Source organism: Octopus bimaculoides, chromosome 12 (genome assembly GCF_001194135.2).
Source record: "Octopus bimaculoides isolate UCB-OBI-ISO-001 chromosome 12, ASM119413v2, whole genome shotgun sequence".
NCBI classification, from domain to species: Eukaryota; Metazoa; Mollusca; class Cephalopoda; order Octopoda; family Octopodidae; genus Octopus; species Octopus bimaculoides.
Window position 1 is genome coordinate 11,448,163 of NC_068992.1, and position 10,398 is coordinate 11,458,560.

The 10,398-nt window shown below is 31.5% G+C and overlaps 1 protein-coding gene across 3 annotated transcripts in view; it reads right to left on the reverse strand.

Annotated features, from left to right (window-relative positions):
- Positions 1–10,398, reverse strand: part of LOC106872298 (zwei Ig domain protein zig-8) — a 569,829-nt gene that overhangs the window by 412,026 nt on the left and 147,405 nt on the right. The window lies entirely within an intron of this gene.

The following is a 10,398-nucleotide window of genomic DNA, read 5'->3' on the forward strand; positions in this document are numbered from 1 at the left end:
GGAAATAGCCCTGAAACTCGAGTCGCCTTTATATATTTATATTTATATTTATATATTTGATCCTTTATATTGAACACTCAATATTTCATCTACATTCAATACTTTATTTCATGGTGCCATCCATTTTTATTTTATTTTATTTTATATTATATATTGTATATTATATTATATATTGTATATTCCATATTCTATACCCCACATTGGTTCTGCAGGAATATAAATAAAACATAAAAAACAGACAGTGTTGGAACTCTTTTAAACAAAATAATATATATATATATATATATATATACACACACACACACACACATATGTATGTATAGATCAGTTGCAGGATTCATTAGAATCTAGGTACATCAACATGTAGGGTGCCTGGATTGGCTGGGTACGTAGTAGTGAGTTTACACTACAATGAAGGAACTCTTGAGTTGCTCTATCTTGGTAGTATACTGTATATATAAACACACGCATGCATATCTCTCTAACTTTATAAAGATACGCACGCGCGCGCGCGTGCGTGTGTGTATGTGTGTACATATAATTCAAAAGTGTCACTGATATCTGTGACATTGTGAGCCTGCAGTATTTATCAGTGAACCACATCATAGTAGATACTTCTGGTGCTTATGAACGAAAATGCTTCAACCTATAGCAACAACTGTAAAATCTAAAACAAAATCAGAACGAAATAACTAGAAACAAATTTTAGAATCATTGATTGAAAGGTTGTGTTCCAAACAAATCTGTTTTGCTATTTCTCTTTTACAGTTCTAAATGTCTATTTATCAAAAGATATTTAAATAGAACAGATAAACCTTTACTTACTAATGATAAATAACTACTTCTGGCATTTATATTTGTTTTTATGAGATGTACTTTTCGTATAAAAGATCGATATTCAGATCAGATACACATGAAAATATCTAGCTTTCATGATAAACATGGCTTAGCTTCTTAGTTTACAACTGTCATTGGACATTTTCCTTGTTCGTGTTATAGGCCATGGGTGCTTCGATGGCGGCTGTAAAACGGAATTATGTATTTTGTGACTTTTAGGGGATAGAAAATATATATTTATTGGAGAGGATATAGATACGCTTTTACTTACATCAGAACATCTATATCAAAACCTCTTCAGTTTGTCTTTTTTAATCATTTCTATATCCTTTTTCTCTATATTACCAAGAACTTTCTAGTTCTCTTTAATGCTGATTAAGCAAAATTACATTGCTGTAATCCCATGATGCATTGCCTCTCTTGTTGCCAAACAATTTAATTACAGTTGTGTAACTGAAGTTCTTGATTAGCATCCACTTAAGTTATTATGAGTAATCATTCTACTATATTTGATTATTGAGCTGTAAACCACTACAGGGTCACTCGATTTACTAGAAACAACAGTTAAATCTCTCTCAAATTACATCCCAAAATCTTGGGAAAGAAAGGACACATTGAAAAATGTAGTTCTACATATTTTGCTAAAAAGATGGAAATGCTATGATGAGAATGACTCTGATTTATGGTTTGTTTAACCAAGGTTGATTGTGGGAGTTAAACAGCAGTAACTGAGTTCTAGCAATCTGCCTTCAATGCACGCTCAAACAATTACAGATTATTTTCTTCCTTCTCTGCCAAAAAAGGTATTCATTTTCCATTTGCATTAATTCTTCTAAAATTAATCTGCCCTAATTCGTGTTATACAAACACTTAATAAAAAGTGACTTCAAAGTTTTATAAGCTATATAGCTTGAATAATCATACCTATATTTACCTACTGTGATGAGTTTTATAACCTGTTCTGCATTTGATGTGCTACTGTTATTTTCATTTCCATGCTATGAAATCCAGGAGTAAGTTAATCTAGAAGAACCATTCCTCTTCATTCCATTGTTAAAGAAACATTCATCAATTTTACAGTCAGTGTTTCTTTAAAATGGACAGCTATGCTACCTTGAGATACATACAAATACACAATCAAATGAAGAAGATGGCCTTTCAAAATTAATTGTCTTTCTCACAGGAATTAATTGCTTATCCCATGGCTAAAAAGTACAGAAATGCTTGGTTGTATGAGTTGCTTTCATATCTTAAACAAATAAACAATAACATTCTTCGACGTATGATGTTATGTTGTTGAATAAAATTTATAACCTAACATCAGAGATTGGTAAGGTAGAACCATGTTCAAGATCAGATTACAAGTAAAATGAATCATCAACAATTCTTCAGATGCCTCAAGGGGGAAAAGTGTTGATATGACAAAAATTCTAATCTGTTGAGACTGTGAAATAATTACAAAACATTTCAACTTTTAGTTGACTTCAACAATAAACTAGCTTTATAAGTAACATTCTAAAAGGAGAAACAATTACCATATCAGAAATTATATTCATGCAAGTTCACACATATTCTCATAGTTTGGAATTGCAAAAGCTCAAAGAGAAAATACGAAGAAGAAAACAAGGCAGATAACAAATGGTATTCGTTTGAAACTTCAGTTAAGTCTAAAAAGAAGAATTTAATTGCTATAAAATGGGAAAATATACAATAAAAATCAAAACAAAACAAAAAAAGGAAATATTAAAATAAATTTGAGAAAGAAGATCCTAATTGTATTTGCAATCAGTTTGTTTATCATTGCATGAAATGATTTATACATTTGCTTGTTTCAACATTAAGCTCTTGTCTTTCCCTTCAACGATCTCATGCTTGCAATGAGGTGCTAGTTTTCTTGTTATTTACTAACTTTTATAAAATATTTATTTTCCCTTTCTCTGTGTTTAATTAGTAAGAATTCAATTTCTTGTGTATAGTTAGAATTTTCTAAATGCAAGTATGTGTGCATTTATACACCCCTACATAGGTATGTGTGCATGTGCGTGTGTATGTATGTGTGTATATGTATGTATACATACATATATATACACACATACACACACACATATATATATATATCTCTATATATATATGTATACATACACATATATACATATATATATTATATATATATTTATACACATGTGTATGTGCATGTGTATGTAGATGTATATATGTATATGTATATCTGTATTTCTTTTAGTGTATGGATGTCCAAAGAAAAATATTGTAGGTGTTCAAATGAATGCATGTGTATATGCTTGCTGTGTATTTGATTTTAAGATAACTCAAAAGGTGTTTTATCAATGACTTTATCTAACAAGGAAAACTAAGAAGCAATGTTTTATAGAGATTTAAAACAGTGATTTTAAAATAACTAGGGGAAAAAATGTGCTTCAGAGTCTTTCAGAAACTTCATTTCAGAAATATTTTCTTTGAAATCAGAGCATTGTGGCACAACATCAACGAAATCTTTGGTTAGTCTACAACTTTAGAACAAATGAAAGCATGGACGGCAGATTGAGCAAGAGACTGACTCAAATGAATCTAATCAATGTTGACCAAAGAATATTTATGTCTATAAAGTACTGCAAACCACTAAAACAGAGAACAGGAGGAAGAAAAGTCAGATTTGAATAGATTCACAGTGGAAATTCTTTCAATGTAGACAAGTAGTACATACCACAGTTCATGGAAATAAGATCACCAGAAGGTGGTGGGTTCAATTTCCACTCACCATCATCATCATTGTTGTTTAACGTCCGCTTTCCATGCTAGCATGGGTTGGACGATTTGACTGAGGACTGGTGGACCAGGAGGCGACACCAGGCTCCAATCTGAATTGGCAGAGTTTCTACAGCTGGGTGCCCTTCCTAATGCCAACCACTCCGAGAGTGTAGTGGATGCTTTTACGTGCCACCAACACGAGGGCCAGTCAGGCGGTACTGGCAACGGCCATGCTCAAAATGGTTGGATCCACGCTCATAGAAGGCAACATTTTGAAAACAGCTGGAGGACACCTAGGTGTCATGACCTAGGTGGGTCTGGTTCCCTTAGAGAGTCAGAACAAACTGAAGCATTTGTTTGATAGGAGTTCTTCCTCTGGAAATTTCTCCTTCTTTTCTCTTGTCCCAAAGAGAGTTTCCACTTATAATCTTTGACTGTATATGGGAATGCATGTGTGCTAATTGTTCGTTTAGAGAATACACATACACAATCTTCATATTCCAGAATAAAATTAATGAAGTTATTTTTATTTCACGGGTCAATCATTACAATTCAATGAAGGGCTGGAGATTAATTAAGAAAAATGCAATGCCAGAAAACCCAGTAACAATATTTATATCAAGGTCTTTCAAGAATGACTACAAACAGAAGAGAAGATTTAATTGGTACCTAACAAATCTTGGAATGTACACAATTCTGCCTTTTCAAGTTATTGTGAACTTAAAACCTATGACCACCAACACCAATACAATATTGGCATATGGTAAATTTTATTTCTATCAGATATAAAAAGATATTCTTTATATTGGCTCTATACGATGTTTTGACAATAATTACAAATAGCATTTTATTTTACTGTATATGTATTTATCTTGTTTTGTCTTTTCTTTAAAAAAAAATCACTTTTACTTTTTATTATATTTTTATTAAATGAAATCGCATTCACATCATCAATTATATTTTAAAAACATTTTTGATGCAAGAGTAAAGAATCCTTTAAATATTAACAAAATAAATATAATTAATCATTTTCAAGAGACAAAGGTAGGAAATTTAAGCTGAGGATAGAGTTATGCGTGTTCTAATACTTGAAGTGTTATGAAAACGAGGGTGGATGATGACAATAATAATAGAAATAATAATAATTTATAATAAAAGAAATGTTTTTTTTAAATATGAAATATATAAATAAAAACAAAAGTTCAAATGAATCTGTTTTTGGTAAGACCATTTATCAAAGAAAGTCATGTAAAAAAATAAAATAAATAAATAAATAAAATTCGCATTTGAAATAACGCTAGCCAGATTTGTTTAATCTTAAAATAGAATTGATCTTTCAATATTTATTTTATAACACTTACACTATTTTAATCGATAATATTAACAATTTTTTTTTAGTTTTCTTTCTGAACATTAGACAATGGAGTCATATGTTACTGAAATGTTGTATATCTCGAAGTTGGATGCACTAAATCATCTAAAAATTAATTATTGCAAATCAATCTATATGAAAATATCAACACGATTTCTTTTTATAACCCATGTCAAATTTATAAAAGAATTTTATACATATAGTAATGATAATATTAATATTAATAATAATAATAATATCATCAACAACAACGCCAATAATAACAGTAATAAAAAATATATAGATTAGTTTCTACTAGGCATTAGGCCAGATCTGGGCAGAAGCAAAGCCAATTAAAGTGAACTTAAAAATTTTAATGCAACAGATTCTATTGACTGCAGAACAATGAAAGTTAGTACTGATGTCCGAACAAGATTTAAATTCTGAACATTGACAGTTGTATCTGAATGCTGTAAAAAAGAGCTAGTTGGGTTTTCTTCTATTTCTGTGGCCCGCGGTCTGTTTCAGTGAAAACTAATATAAAGTAATAATGCATAAAACAAATTTAAATTTAAATAAGATTAATAATAATAATAATCCTTTATATATAGACACGAGGCCTGGAATTTGTGGTAGGGGGATAAGTCAATTACTTCAATCCCAATGCTCCACTGGTGCTTATTTCATTGACCCTGAAAGGATGGAAAGTTGATCCTCCTGGGATTTGAACTTGGAATATAAAGACAGACGAAATGTTGCTAAGCATTTTTCCCATCATGTTAACGGTTCTGCCAGTTCACCTGAATAACGACAACAACAATAATAATGGTTTCAGATTTAGGCAGATGGTCAATAACTTTGGTGGGATAGTGGTCAGTCAATGCCACTGACCCCAGTCCTATATTGTTTGTTTTTATGTTTTCAACCCCTGAATGACTGAAAGACAAAGTTGTCCTTGGTAAGATTTGAACTCAGAATGTCAAGAGCCAAAACAAATACTGCAAAGTGTATTTTTTATCTGATGCTCTAACAATTCTGACAAATCCTCAAACTGGAGACCTGGATTAAATGCTTGAAATAGAGAAGACTTTGCTTAAGTGCCAACCAGATGGAAGCATTAAATCAGGTGACAGATTAAGTTCACTATCCAAATAAGCTATGGCAGGATTTGAACTCAGAATGTGAAATGCCAATTGAAATACCACAATGCCTTAATTCTAATATTCTTGCAGTTCTGTCAGTCCACCATCATGGATTGGTACTTTATTTTTTCTATCAACCCTGAAATGATGAAAGGCAAATTTGACCTCAGTGGGATTTGATCTCAGGGCACTGGAATAAAAACTGTGAGGCATTCAATCCAATGTTCTCATGATGCTGCCAATTTGCTGCCTAAGTGGATCAAAAGTGAAGCAGCTTCATTAATTTAAGATGAGTGGAAATCATAAATTTAAACAATACAGTAACGTTGTTGAGTGTTTGATATAGTTTGGTTTTGTTGGATTTTCTCCAGGTCTAATTGATTACAAGATATCCACTCCAATATCTCACAGCCATTTCTGCTGTTGAAACTGTTGAATTAATGATCTTTAATTAGTCTAATTGCAGGGTTATTAACCTAATTAAAAACTAACTAGCTGTTTGATTATTGATCAGTCAGAGAAGCCTAGTATATTCATTTTCAATGTGGTCTTAAGAAATGTGGGAAATTCTTTGTTTCCATGTAACCACTTTGTCTTCAAGAAAGTCTTATAGTGTTTAATCTTATTTTGTTTATTCATTTGCTTCTTTATTTTTGTTAATTTTAATCCTACGCTATTTCACTTGAATCTTAATACAGAATATCTCTATTACATTTATAAAATCAATTGGCATATCTTTAGTTTTTGATCAAAACATCTTTATCCATTACTAATCTTGTTAAATTTTAGTAGCTCTGTGTTGTCTCCTGCTTTATGTAGAAGTAATCATGCAAGCATACCTGATTATGTACCCATTCTATCAACAGTCAAACTGGCACCTTTAAAGTCTCTATTGCAAAGTCTTACGATCTTGATATCTACCACTAAGGCTGGACGAAGGTACTAGCAGCTGGGCTGTCATGAAGGGTACTTTGTGCTATAGGGTGCAATATCATATATTTGGGATCATTGAAAATGTGGAAGGGAAAATATGAAAATTGTCGTCAAAATACAAATTGTATTCTTATATTTAATAAAAATTGATTAATAAAATAAAATAAAAAATATATTCGGTTCCAATAATTAATTATGAAAACCTCTTAATATTTACTTTGATTCACAAAGTTCCAAGTGCTTATTTTGCAGTTCCTATTTCTCATGGTATTATGAGTATGATGATAGAACTACAGTGTTCTTTTATTCTTTTACTTGTTTCAGTCATTTGACTGCAGCCATGCTGGAGCACTGCCTTTAGTCGAACAAATCAACCCCATGATTTATTCTTTGTAAGCCTAGTACTTATTCTGTCAGTCTCTTTTGCCGAACCACTAAGTTACAGGGACATACACACACCAACATTGGTTGTCAAATAATGGTGAGAAGACAAACATAGACACACAAACATATACATACATACATATATATATATATATATATATATATGATGGGCTTCTTTCAGTTTCTGTCTACTAAATCCACTCACAAGGCTTTGGTCAGCCGAGGCTATAATAGAAGACATTTGCCCATGACGACGATGATGATGTCGATGATGAGGATAACAATTATGATGATGATGATGATGATGATGATGATGATGAAGGGTAAATGTGATATGGGAGCTAATATTTAAAGTTGCCTATCATACATATTTGAATGACTAGTTTTTTATTTACAGTATCTATAACCATTCTATATGTTATTTACTCATAGAAAATAGATTTTATTTTTACAAAAATCATGTTTGTGTATCAAAATCTATAGCAGAACTTGTCTCAGTAACCAGACAACTTGATGATGAACACAAATTAATGGTAAATATCTTCTTATTTTTCCTTACTGTATTGAGAGCCACCAAATTCTAGAATATAAATGTGTGCGTGTGTGTGTGTGTGTGTGTGTGTGTGTATATATATATATATATATGAATGTATGTATAATTTGATTATTTATGAATGGAAAACAAAACAGTAAGTGTATGATTTATCTTTTATAGTTCTACACTTAACAACAGAATCGGTTATTATCCTATTAGTTTCAGATCTGGTGAAGAGAGGGAAAAAAAAAGACAACAAAGTGTATATGAAAAGCAGAAAATTACAAGAACTTCTTCAATTTCTATCTAATTTTGCCATTAATTACATTACTAATGATGTAAATCTAGTGATAGTAAAACTCTTTACACTATTTAAAAATAAAAAAGAGTGAGAAAAAGATCCTATGAAACATATAACTAAATGAAATATCAATAGAGTAAAAGGAGAAGTGAAAAAATAAATCAATAGAGTTGTTTATAGCAATAACTTTTTGAATAATGTTGGTTTTACATCGGAATAAAAACTAAGATGTTTAGGAGGAGGGAAATGGGAATTTGTGAAGTTCACACCTTACCAAATATTTATTAAGAATTCACAAGCTTAAGCATAAAAAAATTTCAATAATAGTAATAAAAAATTATTGATTTCTTTTAGCAAAGTGAGTGTGAATTGAATTGACTCCCAAGCTTAACATGTATTTAGTGCTATCATTTGGAAAGAACTGGAAAGAGAAAGTAGAAACTTCATAAAGAATTGAACTCTTAATTGAGAGATTTCTTAGTAAATGTCGTTAAATAATTTAATTTAGCAGTCTACTGTTTTCGTTTTACTTCTTCCACTGGTATCAAACAGATATTAATACCAAGACGTTACAGGGTAATTTGTAGAGTACGAAATGAAACAGTTATTTCAATACTAAAAACAAATATAGTTACAAACGAAGATGGAGAGATGAAAGACAAACAGTTACATATTTAAAGGTAGTTTATATATGTTGTAGGTTAGCAATGGTCTGTGTTAGTAATAACTTTATTAACCTCTCAGCCATATATTTGTCTTCATAACAACAGTGTTTCGTTTATTAACAAGTTTTGACAAAAACGATTGTCATCATCATCATCATCATCATCATCATCATCAGGCTCCATCGTTGAAGTCATTGTCATCATGATTGTCACTGTCAATGTCTTCTTCCTCATCGACGATGTCATTGTTGTCATCGACATCATTGTCACTGTCGTTGTCATCATCATCATCATCATCATCATCGTCATCATCGTCTTTATAATTATCGTTCTTATCCTCCTCATCATAATCAAATTGTCATCGTCACTGCTGTTGTCACCATCATGTTTCGCTACCTTCTACACCTGCATGAATTAGATAAGACTTTAGCGTGACAGAATTTTCTACTAGTGGACGTTCATCTTGTTGCCTTGGCTCACCTGTTTCCAAGGTAAATAGTAATTTCCTCACTCAATTTATTGAACAATGAATAAGCCAGACATGTTTTCACAGAGAATTGCAAGCAAATTACACCTTTTGTGTGACTGATGATACTCCGTTTGCAATCAGTGTTCACATATTAAGACATGGTAAAAAACCTGCACATACTTTCACAGAGGAATGTAAGCAAATGCCACCATTTATATGAACGGTGGTGTTTTATTTACAATGAGTGTACACATAAAACAACTTGTCCAGATGTCAGAATATGCTTTTGCAGAAGACTGCAAAGAAACAGCATTGTATAAATGGTGATACTTTGTTTATTATCACATATAAAAATAAGAAATCTGAGAAAATTTCCAGTTTCTTGAGAAAAAGAGAAAAGACAAACAAACAAGACTTAAATTCCACACCAACAAATCTTTCTGTAATATAGGTATAAATTCCATTAAACGTATCCCTTGTTGAATCGTGGGTAATAACAACAGTTCAAACATATTTATTGTAAAGCAAAAATGCAACCAAATAAAATTAAAAGAAAAGAAAATGAAATACAAGAAAATAAGGTAAATAAGAAATATATTTTTTTGTTTTAAAAAAGGCAAGTGAAGCAACTGGCATGAAGGAAGTATATATATGGCTTTCAGAATTGGAATACTTGAAATGAAAATATAGCGAAAAAGAACAATATCATAAGCACACTACAATCTGGGCTATTTAAGAAAGACATTTAGAATGTCACTGCAATCTCCATTTAAGAGAGTTCGCATATTGATTTGCTTCAGTGTGTATGTTTGTGTGTATACATATATACGATGGGTTTCTTTCAGTTTTCCATCTACCAAATCCACTCACAAAGCTTTGTTCGGCCTGAGGCTATAGTAGAAGACACTTGCCCAAGGTGCCATGCAATGGGACTGAACCCAGAACCATGTGGTTGGTAAGCAAGCTACTTACCACACAGCCACTCCTGACACATAGGAACGTTATATTCATCTAT